The 22,443-nt window shown below is 39.7% G+C and overlaps 1 protein-coding gene across 4 annotated transcripts in view; it reads right to left on the bottom strand.

The window, feature by feature from the left end:
* The window catches only part of ADAMTS6 (ADAM metallopeptidase with thrombospondin type 1 motif 6), a 429,734-nt gene that overhangs the window by 89,915 nt on the left and 317,376 nt on the right, over window positions 1-22,443 (bottom strand). For 3 of the 4 annotated variants that reach the window (XR_009491879.1, XR_009491881.1, XR_009491882.1), the window contains exons 31-32: window positions 14,587-14,769; window positions 11,492-11,611 (exon numbers count right to left, since the gene is read on the bottom strand). The gene's annotated coding sequence lies outside the window, so the exon portion shown is untranslated. The remainder of the gene's footprint in view (window positions 1-11,491; window positions 11,612-14,586; window positions 14,770-22,443) is intronic. The other variant, XR_009491880.1, reaches the window with a different exon arrangement.

Here is a 22,443-nt window from a genome sequence, read left to right as displayed (position 1 = left end):
ATATACTCGCTGTCCCCACACACGCACAGCCTCACCTACTGCCAACACACTCCACCACTACAACTGAACCTACACCGACACATCACAGTCACCGGAAGACCATGGTTTACACTAGGGTTCACTCCTGCTCTTGTACATCCTACGGGTTTGGACAAAAGTATAATGAGTGACATGTGTCTACCGTTACAGTCTCATACACAACCGTTTAATTTCACTTTCCTAAAAATCCTCTTGCATATTTGTTATAGGTGTATTTACGTTGTGATATAAGACCTCAATAGTATATGCATTAAAAAATGTTTGACACAACCATGAAAGCTAGCAATTTTTTAACAGGGGAGAGAGGAAGTCAGGCAAATGTTTGCTGTGCTTTATAAAACTCTTGCTTTTTAGTTAGCTCTTTCTGATCTTTTCTAACTGCACACCAGGAGTCATCTCATAAGATGAAATCCTACACATCTTAGGGCTGTGATTTTTCTCCTGCTGCTGCTGATCCTCTAAGACAGTAGAGGTAATGTTTGAAAAGGCTGATGATTTGATTCCTTTTTGCTGCTTTTGCTAATATGTGAAATTTTTAGAGCCAGGTTTTTTTCATTGCTGCCTTAAACCACGTAACTTACTAGTCTTTTACTTTATACCTTATAAACCTGAATCAAACTAATGCTACTACTTATCAGTTAAATATTTTTAAAGTATTAAGAGGAAAACTTCAAAACAATTGAATTAACTAAATACAAGCCAGATTTCCCTATAGCAAATTCTGAGGCACATTCCAATTTCACTGACTTGGAATTTTATCATACAGAATATTATCTTCAAAAATGTAAGCAATCAAAAAAAATATGTGAGCCACAAAAAAAAAAAAAAAAAAACGTGAGCCATCAATTGCAGCTTGGAAAATATCTTATAAATATACCTTCTGTTGTAATTATTTTATACAAATTGAATTTAACTCGCAATGTTATTTCTTTTGTCTTTATGAGATTCATTAATTTTTTTATTCTTACAGAAATTGATATATGTTACTCTCTCCCTCTCTCACACACACACACACACACACACACCCTGGTGTGAAACACTCTAAGTCCTAGGCCCAAACTATCTGCTGTAAGTCCTTGTCTGCTAGTGATTAGGTAGGTGGGAGAATGACGGTCTTTGTTCTTTTGCTCCCTCTGGTGTATATTCCATTTCACCTGTGTAGAGCTAAACTTACACCCCAAGGACAAATGACACTTAGGTGAATGACAATAGGTGGTTCTAAATTGAGAACGGCTATTCAGTATGGATGTAAGTTCTGATTGATGGTGCATTTAGAAGCAAAAAATAGAAGCCCGTGGAGTGGATACTGGACTTCACCTTTCAGGTCATTTTAAAGAATAGTGAAAGAAAGACAGGAGAGTGAGAGGCAGTAGTTTGCCATTCCAGGAAAATAAAGGAAAGAAAAAGACAACAGATAAAGCTGAAAAGCAATGGCCTCAGAGTATACAAGAAACAGAATAAGAGTGAAATAGAGTGTGAACAAACTCCAGAAAAAAAAAAGTTTAAAAATGCTTAGGGGACAAAGTGTTACTAAAGAAAGGAAATCCTAGCTTGTGAGACTTAACGTGAAACGAGAAGATAAAAATCCTTTATACAATCAGCAAACAAAAGCAAGGAAATATAAATTCTCAAATCCCATGGAGAGCCTGGAAGGGAAGTCAGCGAGACAATGCAGAACATGCAGTTGAGAGGATAAATCATTTCTTTACCCCACTCTACACAAAAAGAAGATAAGGGCCAGGGTGAGACATATTTTCCAGCAAAAGGGTAGGGAATTGTTGAAATGCTTTTTCCTTACCACAAAAAACTAACAGAACACCCAATTCCAATGAACAGGATTCTCTCAGAAAGACAAAATCCATTCCTACAGCAAACACGGGTGAGGTCCGTGAAGGTGGAAGGAAAAGAGGCTGCCCACTCTGACGCCACATGAAATATCTGTCAACTCACTGTTGAAGGAAGATCAATAAGGACCTTAGAATTTGTGGGAGCAGCCTCTCTTGAGGGAAGACACTGGGGTTTTCTTGAGGTGCGGTCTGAGTAATTGGAAAGTTGGATCACTGAACAGTGAGACCATGAGTCTCTCACCCATAACCACAATTTTGAGAGGGAAATTAAGATTGTTTAAAATAAAGAATCAAATTTATTTAAAAACATTTACTTAAATGTCTCGGCATGTACTTAAAAACAGTACACACACACACACAAAAGACCTGGATTCCAAGAAGTAGAAGTCCACCAAGGTCTTACGGGCTTGAGGGAAAAAAGAAATGCCCGACATGATATTGAGGCCAAAAATATTTCCCCTTGGCCAAAAAGCACTTAAAGTTCATTTCTCATAATGAAACACAAGTTTGGCACATATACAGAATGTTTATTTTTTCAAATGGATGAAAAAGTAGGTAACAAAACATACAATGTCAATGAACCATGTCCATTCATTTATCCTGGCTATGGATAATCAGATATGGAGTGCCCTGAAAGCAATCATGTGAGTGACCTGGATAATTGCATTGGGGCATTTTTGTAGTTGGGCCTTAGAACCACTCTTAATTCTTGTCTCTAACAAATTGTCCTCATTGTTCACCTGCGAAACGGACTCTGTGATAATACTGCTTTTCTCTATACTGGCTTTTTTTTTTTTTTAATGCTCCGAAAAAGGTCTAAGCTTTTCTGAGATGCAGTTTTGAAAACAACAAGAGGCTTGGCAATTCAATTCAAATTAATTTGTATACAAACTTGAGTTTCAATGATACAGACAGAAAAGGAAGTGTTTTTGGTTTTGCTTTGTGTGTGTGTGTTTTACTGAGTGACTTTTCTTGAGAAATCTTTCCTACTTAGAAAAAAAGCCATTAAAGAGTTTTCACAAGCTGGAGGGAGTCTTGCCAACATCTTGATTTTCCTCTTTCTTTTCCTCCTTGGTTTCTGATTGATTTAGAATTTTTCAATTTGTAAAGGAAAGATGCAAGTACTGTGGGTACAGGCAAATACAATTTGCATTTTCCCTAGTAAAATGCATATTTCCTTCCCACAGTTAGAGAGCGGTCTAGAGCACGAAAAGAAGGCCATCTCTCTGACTGGGGCACAAATAAATAGTTAAAACCTTTTGATGTGCATGAGCAGACAGCTTAAAGAAGATTACTGATAGAGACTTTCGTGCCCTTTGATGCACTGTGTGGAAATAGCTTTTTCCTTAAACCAAAATAATAACAAAAAATAATGTTGGTAAAATAGTGGTTAAAAACTGAAGTTTAGGGGAATATTTAATTTGTACTTAGGCAGTTATGTTTCTTTAAAAATCTGTTTAGACTGTGTAAACATACATTTTATTAAAATGTCCTTTTTATATCCCTTTTATCTTTCTTTTTATTTTTTGGATAGTACTATTATGGCCAAAGAAATGGCCCTTAATTTTTCTATATGACCAGTGAAAACCAAAGTTAATTATACTCAGAATTACTCTATGAAGGTTTTTGCCCAACAGATGAGTTTCTGGAGAGCAAGCTGTGAATGTCTTTAAACTGCATGTTTGCCTGGCGTTTAGTTCTAAACTCCAACATATTAGTCTATTTCATTAAATCATAAAAACTTTTAGAAACAAGAAAAAAACTGCTGTTATTTCAAAAGAATAAAAGGTAAGAAAGACATATAAAGTATGGTTTCCTTGTTTTTGTTAAGATTACAATTTTAATTTGTTATGGAACACTTCTGTTAAACCAGGAAATCCTGCTAGAACTCAAATTTGTTGCATTATTTGAGATGAACATACTTTTAGTTTGTAGTGAATCTCCTTATTCAAAAGCTATTTGGAATGAAAAACCCAGTCTAGAACGCGAACCTTATAGTTTGCATTTTTAAAAGAACGAATTTGCTGGTAGGAAATTCTTCTTAGATAAACCACACTGACTTTTCAAATGCTATTTTTTAAGAAGACCCTAAGGGTCATTTGTCTGTAAAACTAAGGACTCGGCTGCTCCAGGGGCCGCGCCTTTCCTTTACTCTCGCCCAGACATTCCAGTCAATCAGAGCAGGGCCCATCCTCTGGCCCCCTTTGCCTACACACATCACACCTAATTTTGGCCAATTTCCCCTCTAATCTTCATCTGCCCTTGTTCTTCCTTTGTTCTCTTCTCAGTTTTCTAAAGGAAAAACTATAGCATTTAATTTGATAAGTAGATAAAAATAAAATTCCCTTTCAGCTTTTAAAAACTGCTTCCCAAAGGTACAGGAAAACCTTAAATTGTGAAATGTCGAAATGTCACTGAGATGACTCTTTATCTGTTTAAAGATATATGTTATTTTATATACATACACACATAATAAAGTTATACCCTATTCATTAGAAATTCATTAGGAATTTACAATAATTCAACCTGATTGAGATCAGAATTTATCTTTTTAGTCTTTAGAAATGATTTTACATGGAAGTAATACCATAAAAGATAATAGCATTAAGTTTAAATTACTTAAGACTGTCTAAGGCCAAATGAATATTGTTTTCTACTCAACAGAAAGCGTACAATAAGAAATCTTGGTAACCTTTTCTTCACAGCTAATGTGAGTTATTTTTGATTTTGAAAGCAAGACCTACATACCTTTTGAAAAATACCTGTGTAGCCAGTTAGATCTCTTTTTCACAGTGTGATGAAAGAAAAAAAAAACACAGACTTTGTGTTAAATCTGTTTGACCCCTGGCTCTATCGCCCACTAATTTAATAGCTTTGGACAAACTACTTCTCCAAGCCTCAACTCTCTGTCTATAAATAGGGATACTAATACCTATGCCAGTGACTTGTTTTGAGTGTACAGTGCTAGACCCCTACTATGAGATTAGTCGTGTACATTTGCTGCCTGTCCCTGAGCTCTTGGTGACCAGTTTCTTCGCAGTGATCTGAAGAGAGGAGCTGCAGCAAAAGGACGGAGGAGGGGAAGCTTCTGTCAGCTGGTGTTAATGAGTTGACTCAAATACAGTTGAAAGAAGAGTGATATACCTCCCTACCAACAGTGTGGCATTCCAGAATGTTTTTCCTCAACTGGGATTAGAGCTTCTTTTCCTCTCCAAGATGAGTTTTAAATGAATAAAAATGCTGAAGGGTATGGAAAGCTATGAGATAGTTGGCAGTGCAATTATTACACGCCCAACATATCTTGGGAATGACCCTTCAATACCAAGGTATGGGCTTCCCTTGTGGCTTAGCTGGTAAAGAATCCACCTGCAATGCAGGAGACCTGGGTTTGATTCCTGGGTTAGAAAGATCCCCTGGAGAAGTAAACAGCTACCCACTCCAGTATTCTGGCCTGGAGAATTCCATGGACTGTACAGTCCACGGGGTTGCAAAGAGTTGGACATGACTAAGCAAGTTTCACTTCACTATGATCCTCTAACATAGGTTCATTCATTCATTCATCAATCATTCAACTAACATATATTATGTGCCTGTCAAGCCCCCAGAACTGCACTGGGTATTCAAAGATTTAGCCCTCAGGCACATTACAGCGTCATTTACAGACATATAAACAAGCACCCTAAAGTCCTGGCACTCAAAGTGTAGCCTGTGGGCCAGCAACATTGGTATCTCCTGGGAGCTTGCTAGAAATTCAGTATCTTGGTCTGTTTTAACTTTGGTTAAGAAATAAGTATTGTCTCACTGTGACCGATGATCTTATTTGACCAAGTATTTCAAAGTTTTTTGACAAACTTCCCAAATACCAAATTTTAATTAACATTCTTTTGACTTCCAGCTAACTTTGGGATGCTTTAGAGGGCATCTCAGAGAGAAATGTTTAACTAATATTATTTGGTATATTAAATTAGAAAAAGCCCATTACTACACGAGCAATAAACTGACTTAAGATATACTATATAGATGAATGTTATTAATACAGACATTCTAAAAATTATATAAAGTTTCTAAAATTTGGATAAGTCCTGGTATAATGCTATAGTTATAGTTGTTATCTTAAAAAGTTGTATGTCACAACAGTAACCAAGCTTCTATATCAATTACACTGTAATCAGATGTCTAAACGTACCTTTTCAGTCTTTTGTCATTCATAGAAAATTATTATTGTACTCTGATGGTGTTACAAAAATGCTTTATCTTCAGGAAGATTTATAGAAAGACTACGGAAGCAGTTACAACAGTTCCGCATTAAGATGATGTCTGCGCAGGAATTCCAGCACAAACCTACCTAAAACAAGAGGCTGGTCTACCCTTGGGACCCCCAGATCAGGCATCGAAAGATTTTTACTTCCTAACAGGGCAGAGTTGATGCCCCTATTTAGCCCTGAAACAGCTACAGAAAACAGACTATCCCTCTCTGCTTCTCAAAAGATTATGGGAGTAAAATTTCTAAGTGGGGAATGAAACGGAAGGGAAAGGGGCAGGGCACAACCTGTAAAGAATTACAGCCATCGAGGACACAACACACACTGGTTAGAACCAACTAGGTCCAAGATGGCGGATGACTGATTTCCACTGAACCTTGAGCCTTAATACACTTTCACACTACATGAGCAAGCCCCCACAACCCACCCACAGGTGACAGTTCCAAAGCTGACCATAAAAGGCCCAAAACTGGGCAGTGGCCCAAGTTCCTGGAAATCTCTGTCTCTTCCCCAAAATAGCTGGAATACTCTTCCCACTCATTAGCTTATGAAACTACCCACCCCCTAAAAAAACTGACAACACCGTGCCCTGGCCCCTCTCACTTTCTGAGATCGCCCACACTTAGTCTCTGGAGTGTTTATCTCCCTAAATAAACCTCTTTCACTTAATGAAAAAAAAAGAAATTCAGTATGTGAGGCCCCAATTTGGGCCTAACGAATCAGAATCTGCATTTTAACAAGGTTACAAGGTGATTTGTATGTACATTATAACTTTAAAAGTAGTGCTTTAAATGGGACCTAATTAAAAGCTTTTGCACAGCAAAGGAAACCACAAACAAAATGAAAAGACAACCTACAGACTGGGAGAAAATATTGGCAAACAATGCTACAGATAAGGGATTAATTTCCAAAATATAAAAAGTTTAAAATATATATATAAAAACAAAACAAAAAAAAACAATAAAAAATGGGCAGAAGACCTAAGTACACATTTTTTTGAAAGGAGACATACAGATGGTCAACAGATACATGAAAAGATGCTCAACATCACTAATTATTACAGTGATGTAAATCAAAACTACAATGAAGTATTACCTCACATCAGTCACAATGGTCATCATGAAGAAGTTTACAAATAATAAATGCTGGAGAGGGTGTGGAAAGAAAGGAATCTTCCTACACTGTTGGTGGGAATGTAAATTGTTGTAGCCACTATGGAAAAGAGTGTGGAGATTCTTTAAAAAACTAAAAATAGAGCTACTATATTACCCCGCAATCCCACTCCTGGGTGTATACCTGGAAAAAACTCTAAAGATACATGCACCCCAGTGTTCACAACAGCACTTACAATAGCCAAGACACAGAAGCCACCTAAGTGTCCAGGGACTGATGAATGGGAAAAAACGATGTGGTATATACATACAATGGAATATTATTCAGCCATAAGAATGATATAATGCCATTTTCAGCAACGTGGATAGACCTAAAGATTATTATGTAAGTCAGAGAAAGACAATATCATATGATATCACTTACATGTGAAATCTTAAAAAATGATATAAACACACATTTATAAAACAGAAACAGACTCACAGACATAGAAAACAAACTGATGGTTATGAGAGGGAATAGAGGGGGCTGGAGATAAATTAGGAGTTTGGGATTAACAGACACACACTACTGTATATAAGATAGCTAATCAATAAGGACCTACTATATAGCACAGAGAACTATATGCAATGACTTACTATAACCTATAATGGAAAAGAATCTGAAAATATACACCAAAGTATAACTGAATCACTTTGCTGTACACCTGAACCTAACAAAACATTGTAGTTCAGTTCAGTCACTCAGTCGTGTCCAACACTTTGCGATCCCGTGGACTGCAGCATGCCAGGCCTCCCTGTCCATCATCAGCTCCTGGAGTTCACTCAAACTCATGTCCATTGAGACAGTGATGCCATCCAACCATCTCATCCCCTGTTGTCCCCTTCTTCTCCCGCCTTCAAACTTTCCCAGCATCAGGGTCTTTTCTAATGGGTCAGCTCTTCACATCAGGTGGCCAAAGTATCGGAGTTTCAACTTAAGCATCACTCCTTCCAATGAATGTTCAGGACTGATTTCCTTTAGGATGGACTGGTTGGACCTCCATGCAATCCAAGGGACTCTCAAGAGTCTTCTCCAACACCACAGTTCAAAAGCATCAATTCTTCAGTGCTCAGCTTTCTTTATAGTCCAGCTCTCACATCCATACATGACTACCAGAAAAACCAAAGCCTTGACTAGATGGACCTTTGTTGACAAAGTAATGTCTCTGCTTTTTAATATGCTGTCTAGGTGCATCAAAACTTTCCTTCCAAGGAGTAAACATCTTTTAATTTCATGGCTGCAGTCACCATCTGCAGTGATTCTGGAGCCCCAAAAAATAAAGTCTGCCACTGTTTCCTCTGTTTCCCCATCTATTTGCCATGAAGTGATGGGACTGGATGCCATGATCTTAGTTTTCTGAAAGCTTAAAGCCAACTTTTTCACTCTTTTCTTTCACTTTCAGAGGCTCTTTAGTTCTTCACTTTCTGCCAGAAGAGTGGTATCATCTGCATAACTGAGGTTATTGATATTTCTCCCAGTAATCTTGATCCCAGCTTGTGCTTCATCCAGCCCAGCTTTTACTATGATGTACTCTGCATATAAGTTAAATAAGTAGGGTGACAATATACAGCCTTGATGTTCTCCTTTTCCTATTTGGAATCAGTCTGTTGTTCCATGTCCAGTTCTAACTGTTGCTTCCTAACCTGCATATAGGTTTCTCAAGAGGCAGGTAAGGTGGTCTGCTATTCCCATCTCTTTAGGAATTTTCCACAGTTTACTGTGATCCACACAGTCAAAGGCTTTGGCATAGTCAATAAAGCAGAAAGAGATGTTTTTATGGAACTCACTTGCTTTTTCGATGATCCAGCGGATGTTGGCAATTTGATCTCTGGTTCCTCTGCCTCTTCTAAAACCAGCTTGAACATCTGGAAGTTCATGGTTCACATATTGTTGAAGCCTGGCTTGGAGAATTTTGAGCATTTCTTTACTAGCATGTGAGATGAGTGCAGTTGTGTGGTAGTTTGAGCATTCTTTGGCATTGCCTTTCTTTGGGATTGGAATGAAAACTGACCTTTTCCAGGTGGCCTCTGCTGAGTTTTCCAAATTTGCTGGCATATTGAGTGCAGAACTTTCACAGCATCATCTTTTAGGATTTGAAATAGCTCAACTGGAATTCTATCACCTCGACTAGCTTTGTTCGTAGTGATGCTTCCTAAGGCCCACTTGACTTCACATTCCAGGATGTCTGGCTCTAGGTGAACGATCACACCATCGTGATTATCTGGGTCATGAAGATCTTTTTTGTACAGTTCTTCTGTGTATTCTTGCCACCTCTTAATATCTTCTGCTTCTGTTAGGTCCATACCATTTCTGTCCTTTATTGAGCCCATCTTTGCATGAAATGTTTCCTTGGTATCTCTAATTTTCTTGAGGAGATCTCTAGTCTTTCTCATTCTATTGTTTTCCTCTATTTCTTTGCACTGATCTCTGAGGAAGGCTTTCTTATCTCTCCTTGCTATTCTTTGGAACTCTGCATTCAGATGGGTATATCTTTCCTTTTCTCCTTTGCTTTTCGCTTCTCTTCTTTTCACAGCTATTTGTAAGGCCTCCTCAGACAGCCATGCTGCTTTTGCAGTTCTTTTTCTTGGGGATGGTCTTGTTCTGTTTCCTGTGCAATGTCACAAACCTCTGTCCATAGTTCATCAGGCACTCTGTCTATCAGATCTAGTCCCTTAAGTCTATTTCTCACTTCCACTGTATAATAGTAAAGGATTTGATTTAGGTCATACTTGAATAGTCTAGTGGTTTTCCCTACTTTCTTCAATTTAAGTCTGAATTTGGCAATAAGGAGTTTATGACCTGAGCCACAGTCAGCTCCCAGTCTTGTTTTTGCTGACTGTATAGAGCTTCTCCACTTTTGGCTGCAAAGAAATCCAAGATCAAAGTGTCACTAGTCTTGGTGCCTTCTGAGGGCTAAAGGAGAATCAGTTCCATGCCTTTCTCCTGGCTTCTGGTGGCCTTTGTCATCCCCTGGCTTGTAGACAGTGTTCTTCTGTGTCTTCACCTGGTCTTTCCTCTCTGCAAGTCTATCTAAAACCAAATTTAGTCTTTTTATAAGGACACCAGTCATTTTGCATTAGGGCTCACTCTAGTGACCACATCGTAACTTGACCATCTGCAAAACTCTATTTCGAAATAAGGGACTGGGATTAGGACTTCAACATGTTTTGGGGGGACAAAACGTAATCCTTAGCATGACCTTTGACCCTTCAACTTGAAAATGATTAGGTATTAGTGAAACAAGCTGGGCATCTCAGGTGGTAGAACCAAAGTTAGTAAAGGCTTAAGGAATCATACCTCTCAGTAACCACAGTTGAAGGATAAGAGCAAATGGAAGGTGAGGGAAGGAAGGAGGCAGATTTACTAGAAAACTAGGTAGGTCTAAAAATGCTGCAACAGAATTGAACTTTTCATTCTGTAGGCAATGGAGACCCAAATGGAGGGCTCCAACCTTCAGTGCTGTGGCCCGGTTTCCAGCTCCCTGGAAGCAGGATGCAGAGTAGACTGAGCTGGCCTCTGGAGTCAAGTCACCAGTGAAGAGGTCACTACATTGGTCTCTGTGAGAGATGAGGAGGGCCTGAGCTGGGGCAAATTCAAATAGGATGAAGAGTGGGGGAAATGAGAGTCATGAGGAAATGGTGATGTCAGCCCTGGGTTTGTTGCTTAGTCTGCTTATGTGGGAAATACCTACCTCAGGGGGAGCATGTTAGACTTGGGACTTGTGTTCCTTCAAGAAAAGAGTTTGGTCCAATGAGAATGCAAGACAAAGGATGCTCCCCCTCTCTACCCCCAATCCCTGGTAATCAACCTACAAATACAGCAGCAGAGCTTCCTGGCAATATTCAGACAAAGTTGCAGCAGGAGAAACACTCATGACCCTTCTGGGATTCAGATCAAAGAGTAAAGAGGAAGAACCTGGAATGAAAGGCAGTCTCTATCTCACCAGAAACTTTAGGAATCAACTTAGAATCTTATCTTCCCCAAACCTTGGAGGTGAGCCAGCTCTTAAAGAAGGGTATTGGAAGAAAAACACCCAAGTATCAAATGGCTCAGACGATTTGATAAACACGTGTGCTCGCTGGGAGGCAAGGCTGCTCTGGGAGTCCCTTCATGGCTGGGAAGTTAGAGAGCATTGCTCTAGTCCACATTCAGTCTCATTCTTTGTAAGCCCTTGGTTCTGCATCCACTTACCTGCTGAACACAAGGTATGGCGGCCTTGGACTGTGGTAAGGCAAGCCTCAGAGTGATGCAGAAAGCTCCCAAACTGCACCTGGTTCTCATAGGGTCCTTGAGCCAAAGTCCTGTCCTAAGCTGACAAACAACACAGACAACTTAAGGGACAAAGAGAAATGACATAGCAGCTAAAAATGAGAAATTTCTCATGATTACACCCTCCTAGCTTAGACACTTTTTCTGTAAAAGTCCAGATAATAAATATTTTAGATTTTGTGGGCCACATACACTCTCTATTCCATATTATTTGCTTTTAGTGTTTTTTTCCTAACAGCACTTTAAAAATATAAAATATCATTTTTAGTTTGTGGGCTGCATGATATCAGGGTACAGATGATAGTTTGCTGACCCCTGGCTTAAAGCTGACCCATGAAGCCATGGAAAACAACAGATATGCAATCTATCTTGCTTAATCACTTGAGACATTTGAGTTTTTATTCTCACCTCTTTCCACCATAGAGTCTGATTAATTGGGCTCTTGCAGTTAGCTGACTTGAGAACTCTCCAAGAATTCAGAAGCAAGGCTTGTGTGGCCTGCCCTCTTATAAACAAACACACTCTAAGGTCTGAGGTGCAAAGTGATTGATGTACAGGAAGCAAAAGGCCTCTAGTCTTCCACTCACTACCTTAAAACCCTGAGCACTATCTTTTTTTTTTTTTTTAACCTTTTGGCCTCACCCTGTGGCACATGCGATCTTGGTTCCCCAACCAAGGATTGAACTTGCATCCCCTCCATTGGAAGCATGAAGTCTTAACCCCTGGACAGCCAGGAAAGTCCCACGAGCACTAGTAAGAAAAGAGGAGCCCCACTGAGAAGCATAAGAAAAGGCCTGCCTCTGAGATGGCATGACTTTACGTTCCCCAAACAGTCATGCGTTATGCTTCCAATTAGCTCCAGCCCTCCCTACATCCTGCAGGGAAACTCTTGGCCAGTTCACACGTGTTAGGTGTTACATTAGCAGCACACATCATGGTATCGATACAACAGGCCTGGTGTTTGCTTTCTGACTCATGGACATGGTTTCCGTGGAACTACGAGCACGCAACCCCAACAATGCCCAGTCTGTTCAAGGTACAGACTATTTTAGGAGTGTCTGGCTTAAAGCAGAGTAGATTAAATGGAAATAATCAGAGAAAGAAGAATTACAAAAAAAGTTTTATGGATAGATCTCAGTTCCAAACCCAAATCTCTATTCTAACATCAAACAATGCAGATACTACTGTGAATTTATATGGATGCAATGGGGTGAATTGGAGTTAGTAAACTCTAGCATATATGCAAAGACAGCAATATATGATAAACAATATGGCCCTGGGTGTTTGCGGTTATTTTACCCTAGAAGCATTGATAAAACAGTTGATTTGAGCATATGCAAAGACAGATATTTGCCTGGTAATTGACAGAGGAAACAAAAACAGACTGTGTACTCTTTACGCCAAGGAAAAAGATGGAGCACTTTGTTATCTTCTTCTTTCCTTCTCACCCCCCAAGCCTGCTTAGAAGCCTGTTCTCAGGTGCTAAACTCCATTCTCGGTTTACAGTGAGCATCCTGCCAAGAGCCGAAAGGAAAACAATGTGCCTGTCATTAGAGCATCTGGGAACTGTTTTGTCACATGAGCCCAGACAAAGCCACGCTCACCACAGGTCAGTCTGCTCCTCGGCTATATACATGGGTGTTTCTCTGTGTGCCTCGGAACCCCCTCAGCGTGACCTCACCATTGTGTTGTCCAGAAAAGTATCAGCTGAAAAATAAAGGCCCACTTTACAGCTATTGTATTGCTGGCTTGTTTTACATCCAGAAACATTCAATTTAAATACGGCTTTTGTAGAACTTGGAAAATGCTCACTATAATTGCTAAAATATCAATGTAAACCCTCTTGTCTTTGGGATTTAAATATATCCATGAGCTACTATCGAACTGCACAAGTTGAAAATTGTCTGCAAAGAAATAAAAGTGACAAATATGGTAGGAATATACAATAGTACAAATGATGAAAAGTAAATTGCCCTTTGAATTATGCTCATTTAATAACTAAAAACATTGTACTGCACATAAGGGATTTTATGAGGCATAGCATTTTAACTGCTGTTTCTCAATGCAGCCCTATATCCGTTCCATCTCCCTCTAAAATGCCATAACCCAATGTCCTGCAACTGTGAAGGAAGGACAAATTTTGAGTTATAAAGCTGGGCTCTGCCACGTACAGCTGCCTTCTTAGTATAGTACAGCCCACTGCCAAAATAAATGAACAGCATCTTTTTGTGGAACTTACTGTCAGAAACCCTCTAGCCTCACGTCTACAAGCTTGATTGGTAACAGAAGCAACCCAAGGAAAACTATGTGATGCCTGCTCTCTGCTTAATGGTGCCGTCTGTGCATTTGTTATTCAGACCCAGCTTTTCATAGCAACCATTGAATATGCAAAGTTGAATTTAGGGATGCCAGAGTTAATTAACACCAGCTCCATTTGATGGCAAGCTTTGTAAACAATCAGGATTCTAACTTCTTTAGACTTGAATTTTGGAGCCTGACAACTTTTATCCCTTGGAGTTAGGAATTCTGTATAAAGTATAAATAGATGATTTCAGGTCATATTTACTTGCCAAAAGATGGAACACTGATTGGTAAGGATGCCTACACACCTACAGGCTACTGGATGAAGGAGGATTTTCATTTTTAATGGTTAGCAGTAATACCTCGTTTAAATTCAGAGGGAGGCCCAGGTTTTCCCTCTGTGGAGAGGCAATAATCGGAGGCAGGCTCTTCAGAAATCCTAGGTTGTGACTTCCTTTTGCTAATTTTCCTTGCACACACTTCGAGAATGACTACTACTTTACTGTTCTCAAAGTGACCATGCAGTTGGATGCAACAGAAGAGGGCTCCATTTTTTCCATGTTATACGCTGTGCCCTGAAGATACTGCAGAGGTTTAGCATCTTGCCAAAGGCAAATTTCCCCCATATTCTACCCAATCTACATACTTCACAGCTCCATAAAAACCATTCCCCTTACACAAAACTCTGAGTTGCCACAGAAACACCCATCTCTTACCTGATACCTGGCATTTGAGACTCAGAACTTCCAAGTTTAGAAACCAGGCAGCTTCTGCTCTCTGAAATGAGAGGAGACTCTAGTGAATTTTCATTTTTCCAGAAGTTGAATGTCCAGGTTGCTGCTCTTCCTCTGGCCACTTGCATTTGGCATTTTGCTGCCCATTCGTACTGTCACCAAAGCCTGGGCAAGAGAAGTAAATGAAGTTAGGATTCAAATCTGCCAATTTGGTTCCTCCTTAGATACTGCCGGGTAAAAGATCTGGCCAAGAAGGGTGACATGTCTAAACCAATTTTTTTTTTTAAGTTGGAGGATAATCGCTTTACAATTTTGTGCTAGTTTTCACTGTACAACATGAATCAGCTATATACATACACATATCCCCTTCCTCTTCCACCTCCCTCCCACTGCCCCTGCCCACTTCTCGAGGTCATCACGGAGCTCTGAGCTGTGCTCCCTATGTGTCCAAACCATTTTAAAGCGTAAATTATCTATGAGTTGTAGCCATTTGACGACTTGAAAGTCAGGGACTAAAACGATTTTTAAACCTTTCGTAAATGAAGAACTTACTCCAACAAACTAGGAGGACTGTGGACAAGTCAGGAGCCAAAGAAAATGAATCAAGAACCTGAATATGGAGAAAGCTGAAAACTGTGTTGCTGGATCTAGACAAGGAAAGACTCCTGCGATTTCCTGATGTACAAAATGAAGGGGTCACACTGAATGAGAGCTGCAGTTCCTTCCAGCTGCGACTTTCTACAGCGTTTCAGCTGAGTGTGAGAGGATTATCTGTTTCTGTATAGAGCAGCAATTACAAGGAAGGACCTGGGCACTCAGGGCAGGGCTATTTTGCTTTGCTTCTGCCAGGAAACTGCTCTTCTAAGGCTGTGAAAGATATCCTAATAGTCACTATGAACCCACCTCCACCACGTGAGCACCTACTATTCACCAGGCACTCTGCTAGGGACCCAGGATACAAAGGTGAATAGGACCTCCTAGGAGCCCAGAATCTGGTGAGGGAGACAAATGTCAAAAATCACCCCAGTACAATACAGTAAGTGCTGCACTAGAGATGACATAAGAAATATTACGAGTTACACGAAAGAGCAAAAAGTCTTATGGGATAAGGCAAGGCAAAGAAAAGGACGCAAGGGCATTTCTGGGAATGGTGATGAGTGAGAAGGGGAAGGAACTAGAGCAGCTTGTGTGGCTGTAGTGGGCCAAGAAGTCAAGCACAGCAAAATCACTGGAGATGTAACTGGAAACAGTTTAAAGTAGGTTATACAGCTCACTAATTAATGTGGATGTCATCTTCAAGGCAGTGGTTCTTGACTGGTGGTAAGTAGTCATGGCAAGAAGTCAAGAATTCATTGTCTACAGATTGAATGTATCTTATGTTTCTGGATAGATATTATTGGTCAATTTATGTCGATGCTTTATTTTTTTTCCAAGTTTTTTTAAATTTAAATTTATTTATTTTAATTGGAGGCTGATTACTTTACAATATTGTATTGGTTTTGCCATACATCAACATGAATCTGCCACAGGTGTACACGTGTTCCCCATCCTGAACCCCACTCCCACCTCCCTCCCTGTAATAAATTGTAAACTGTTGCTGAATTCAAAGTAGCTTTTAATTTAGGTAATCTCTCAATTAACAGGTGAAAAGAGTATAGCTATCATGGGGGCATCCATGATGGTTTTTGACATGGAAAAAAAAAAAACCATGCAAAAAGGATTGGGAACTACTATTTTGGGTGATAAAAAAAATAATTACTTTAAATAAGGGCATGATTACTTTAAATAATGCAGCATGATTTAAATCATTCACTGTAGGAATGAATGAACTTTGGAATGATCACTCTGAAAGATATTCAAGGATGAATATGAGTGCAGTGAAAGGAAGCTGCTCAAGTTGAACAAGGATAAGAGCTTTGACAGTAACAGGAAGACACAGAGGAGAGGATAAACTCATGAGGTGTGTAGAAAGTAGAAATAAAAGGATTTGTTGACAGATTGGATAGACTAGAGAGAGAAAGAGAAGAGAGTAAGGACCACTCCCGGGATTCCCATTTGGACTGTGAAATGAAAGTGGGACATGCAGGAAACAGGATTGTTGGAGAGGACAGGAAACTTGATTTGGGATATATTCACTCAGAGGTGCCTGAGGGGCAGAGACGTGGAGTCCTTAATAGGAGATAGGGAATATGAGTTGGAACCCCAGGACAGAGGCAGAGGCCACAGGTTAAGTGATTTCCACAGATAACCAGTGGAAATCACGAGAATAATTAGGAGAAGCAATGGAAACCTCAAGAGTGGATGACATTACTCAGAGAGACTTGTTGATTGTAAGAAAGAATGCTATGAAACCCCAAACTTTAGGGTTGGGCAGTAAAAGAGTCCTGACAAAGGCGACAGAAGACGCAGCAGGATCTGAGGGGACAGTGAGACAGAAACTCTGGAAGAGATGGCAAAAGGCTAAACATCACAGAAGAAAATTAAAAGGAAATAAAAAAGAAGGCAACAAATTCTGGCCACCAAGGGGCCATGGTGATCTGTAAGAACCCCTCAGGACAGGAATCAACAGAGAATGCAGAGCACATGGCCTTGAGTAATGAGTTGTAAAGGCAGAAAAGGAGGCCAGGAATGAAAGGAAAAGAGAGATACAGGACAGTAGATTGAGGAAACAGCAAACAAGGAAAATTATTTCAGACCTGAGGAAACATGAGTGTACAGGTTTCAACCAAGGAGAGGCTGTCAAGGGAGACGAATTATGAAGATATGAAAAAGGAAGGTGTCAACTGACAGAGCCAGTCCCAGAACCAATGAGTGGGTTGATCGTGATTACCTCTCCTCCCTGGCAACCTCAACACCATACTAGTTCTTCCCCGGGCTGGCAGAGAGTTTTCATACCACTGTGCCACCGCTGTGGTATGAAATCTCTTAATCTGTGGCCTCATGTTGTTCTATCAGCTAGAAATGACTTGCCCACTTGCCCTGCTTTCTCTGTCTTACATTTGCACTCACCCTTCTGACCCAGAGCAAATTCTGCCCTCCTCTGAGAATCCCGCCTGATTTCCTCTGCAATTCCCAGTCCTACAAAACAGATGAACCTGCTGGATACTTTTATCACAGACTTTATTTGTACTGCCATCATCATTTTCCTCTCTGTTTCCCCCAGTAGAATGTGAGCTCCTGAGGGCAGGGATTTTGTCATAATGTGCTTTGTATCTTAATTGCCCAGCCTGTTATCTGATTGACAGGGGCAGGGAACTGTAATTGCATACTCACTTTGGAGGGTGCTTCAATCCTAGCAAACTCTGTTACACATGTAAGAAGATCTTCCTCTTACAAAGGAGGAAGCTAAAATTGAGAAACTCTAAGCAAGTTGCTGAAGGTCACATTATCAAAAGTAATAAGTGGCGGGGGCGGGGGGGGGGTGCTTTCCTGGTGGCTCAGTAGTAAAGACTCTGACTGCCAGTGCAGGAGACACGGGTTCGATCCCTGATTCAGGAAGATCCCACAGGCCGCAGAACTAAGCCCATGTGCCACAACTTTCGAGCTTGTGCTCTAGAGCCCGGGAGCCACAACTACTGGAGCCTGTATGCCCTAGAGCCTACGCTCCACAAGAGAAGTCGCGGCAAGGAGAAGCCCATGCACCGCAACAGAGTAGCCCCTGCTCACCACAACCAGAGAAAAGGCTGCATAGCAATGAAGACCCAGCCCAGCCAATAATAAACACATAGAATCTTTTTAAAAAGACTTCTTGTTTAAAAAATACTTAAAATAACAGTAACAATGCAGTAGTAGCAAATACAGATCATGTTACTCCACCAGGCACTGCTTTGGGTCCCAACGGAAAAAAAAGATACAAAATTCAATTGATTCGGCTCTTACAGTTTCATGCCTTTTAGCCTCAAGGAGCCCCACAATTGCATCTAATCAATCCTTTTATGCTTTTCAGAGCATCTCCTTAACACGATCCCTGCATATTTGACCAATACACTCTTCTTCCTCTCATTGAATAGCCATCCTCCTACCACTTCATTACTCTCAGCACATAATTACGGACCCAAGCTCAAAGGTAACCTCTTCCCCAAGCCTGTGTGTACTCAATTCTGCAATTTAACCTCACAAGGTGCAGTTAATTGTGGGATCTAAGTCACATGCATATAGCCAATCTCTTCAGAAGACCGAGAGAAACAGGTATGTTTGGTTATCTTTCTATACCTTGTGATAGAGGACCCCTGGAAGGGAGAGTGAATGGCTGTTGAACGTGCTAATCTTCAGTTTCTTCCCTGTATGGACTGCTTCCCTCTCAAATTGAGCATATCCCAAATTAAAACAACATCTTCCGATAAGTCAGATTTCCAATCCGCTCATACTTTTGTGAGATTTTCTGATTTCACACAGAATTTCTGTCAACCCAAACAAAAAAATTAAGTCAACTCTTTTCTCTTTATCAGTTGTGTCCAGTCTTTTACAAAGACTCAGTGTTTCCTTTGAGAGGAATTGCTCGTGGACACACACTTTCTGCTCCATCCCTCATGGCCCTATCCTATCAAGGGTCTCAATGCCCCAGTGTAAGACTGCCGCCCTTGACTCCTAGCCTGTGTACATGCCGCCAAGCTCAATCTCTTCCAAACATCTTTTGTAAAGTCAGGCATCCTTCTGAAGCATGGCTTTCATGATCTCAACTTCTGGTCAAAAATGAATTATTAACACAGGAGAAAAAAACATGTGATGTTTGATTAACAATTCCTAACGCTTGGATATGTATGAAAGACATACATATACATACATACATACAAGGAAAACTAAAACCGAGATTGTCAATCTAAAGTTTGCAAATTTCTAAAGTATGCAAGGATGATCTACTACTTACCAACTGAATTGAGAAATTCTATAGAAGGTGACAAGGGCTTCCCTGGTGGCTCAGTGGTAAAGAATCCTCCTGACAATGCAGGAGATGCAGATTTGATCCCTGGGTCAGAAAGATCCCCTGGAGAAGGAAATGGCAACCCACTCCAGTATTCCTGCCTGGGAAATCCCATGGACAGAGGTGCCTGGTGGGCTACAGTCCATGAGTTGCAAAAGAGTTGGACACGACTGAGTGACTAAAAAACAACAAAAAATAGAAGGTGACAAATTTTTGCCACTTAAAATTGAACGAACCACAGTCTGAAAGAAGGCAAAGACATGTTTCTTTCCCACTTCCTGCATGACATTCTGGAATGTACTTTAGAAAATCAGGCAGCTGTCACTGTACTGCTTTTTGGAATAGCACATTACATTCCCCTTGTATCCTCAAAACTATCCTAAGTGTATCCCCTACTATGTCCTTCTAGGTCTACTGCTCCCAGCCTACAACAAGGTGGGATATAGAATAATGGCTGTGGTGAACATGCCTCCCATGATCCAAAGTGCTTCAGACCAGATGGAGGCAGAGACAACCCTACTATTGGTGTGGCAGAAACTTCTCATTGCCACCGCCCCCCTGCCCCTGCCCCCAAATCAATTCTTTCTTCTTCTCTGGTAAGAATCTATACCCGGATGATGGCTTCCAAGAAAGGAACCATCACCTACTCTTCACCTAGGTATCCCCATGAATGAAGTTCTCACCAGTGGCCTTTAAGACAAAGGTGCTCATGCATCTTTAAGAGATAACTGGTGTATTCTCTTTACCCCTTATTCTTCATCCCCTTTCCCACAAAACTTCCCAGATGGCAACAGTGGTCAAGAATTTGCCTGTCAATGCAGGAGATACAAAAGACATGGGTTCAATCTCTAGGTCGGGAAGATCCCCTAGAGAAGGAAATGGCAACCCACTCCAGTATTCTTGCCTGGAAAAATCCCATGGACAGAGGAGCTTGGTGGGCTATAGTCCATGGGGTTTCAGAGTCGGACATGACTGAGTACACACACACACATTTGTGCAAAATAAAATTGAAAAGCTAAAAATTGAAGGTTGGGCAATGATTTCTTAAGCAAATGCAGACACCAAATCCAGGCATGACAATATTAATTTCAAACAATGGAAAGTTAAAAAGACATTAGAAAGGACATGGAATATCATATTCCTTTATAAAGATCAATGATTGGGATCTGCTACTAAGTAACAAAGCATCAAAATACATAAGATAGAAACAATTAAAAATTACAAGGAGGACTTCCCTGGTGATCCAGTGATTGGAGTCTGCCTGCCAATGCAGGGGACATGGGTTCAATCCCTGGTCTGGGCAGATTCCACATATGTCGGGGCAACTAACCCAAAGCACCACAACTAATGAATCCTGAGAGCCCTAGAGTCCATGTTCTGCAACAAGAGAAGCCACTGCAATGAGAAACCCGAGTGCCTCAAGTAGAGAGTACCTCCCTCTTACCAAAGGAAAGCCTGCACACCACAATGAAAACCTAGCCAAGTCTAATAAAATTCAATAAAATATTATAAGAAGTCAACAGACATAAAACTAGAGTGACCTTTTTGATAAGTCAGGTAGACTAAAAATAAATGCAATGAATTCTGGAATTAAAGAATTACATTAAAAATTAAACCATTAAAACTCTAGGTGAAAAATTAGCTGATCTGAGAATAGGTAAATCTAAAAACAATGGAAGAAACAACAGAAGACAGAAATGAAAGATTTGTCTATGTAATTTTAAAATACGTAATCCAAAAACAATGGCAAATGACATACTAGAAAAAGTTATAACAGGTACAACAGACAAAAGGTAATATTCTGAATTTATGAAAGTCTCATAAATAAACTGGAGAAGGAAATGGCAACCCACTCCAGTGTTCTTGCCTGGAGAATCCCAGGGACAGCGGAGCCTGGTGGGCTGCCGTCTATGGGGTCACACAGAGTCAGACACGACTGACGTGACTTAGCAGCATAAATAAATATCAGAAATACTAACATTCTATGCTAGTTCTGTCTAATTGTTCTAAATCTGCACTGTCCAATAGGGTAGCCACTAACCACAAGAAGACTTGAAACAAGGCTAGTGTCAGTGTTAAAATGATAATATTTGGGGTATATTCGGCTAAATAAATTCTATTATTAAAATAACTTTTCATTAAAATTATTTTACCTGTTTCTTTTTACTTGTTTAATGTTGATACTAGAATATTTTAAATTACATACATGGCTCACGTTAGGTCTTTATTGAAAAGGGCTGTTTTAGAATAATGATTAAGAAAACAAAGAAAAAACTCACAAAAGAACAAATACAAATGACCAATAAATTAGGAAAAAATTGTACCTCACTCATAATCAAGAAATACAAACTGAAACAAGATACCATTTTTTCTTTGAAATTGACAAAGTTAAAAAAAAAAAAAGGACCTCATTGTTGGCAAAGTTTCCATAAAATGAAAGGCCCATAAAATGGAAACTCTCATACAGTGCTGATGAGAGTATAAATGAATTCAACCTTTCTTGAAAGCCATTTGGCAATATGAATCAAGAATCTTAAAAACACTTATACTCTTTGACCTAATGTCTCTGTTTCTAGGAATTCAGCCTAAATAAATAATTTTTAATGCAATTAAAGCTTTTGTATAAGGATATCCATCACAGTGCTATTTCTAATAGTGAAAAGTTGGAAACAAATAGACAACAACAGAGAAACTGTTAGGTATATCATGGTTCTACCTTATTATCCATATTCTATAGCCTTAAAAATTAAAAAAAAAAAATCTAGTGATGAGGAAAATGTTCACAACAAATTGAAAAAAGCAGGACTTATTTTACAGTATAACCATAAAGAATACTGTATCTATGTACATATCATGCATAAAAACAGTATTTCATAACTTTAATATCTTAATTTCCTAGTTTATAACACCTTTCACAA

Source organism: Bos taurus, chromosome 20 (assembly GCF_002263795.3).
Source record: "Bos taurus isolate L1 Dominette 01449 registration number 42190680 breed Hereford chromosome 20, ARS-UCD2.0, whole genome shotgun sequence".
NCBI lineage: Eukaryota > Metazoa > Chordata > Mammalia > Artiodactyla > Bovidae > Bos > Bos taurus.
This window is presented reverse-complemented; position numbering and strand designations above follow the sequence as displayed.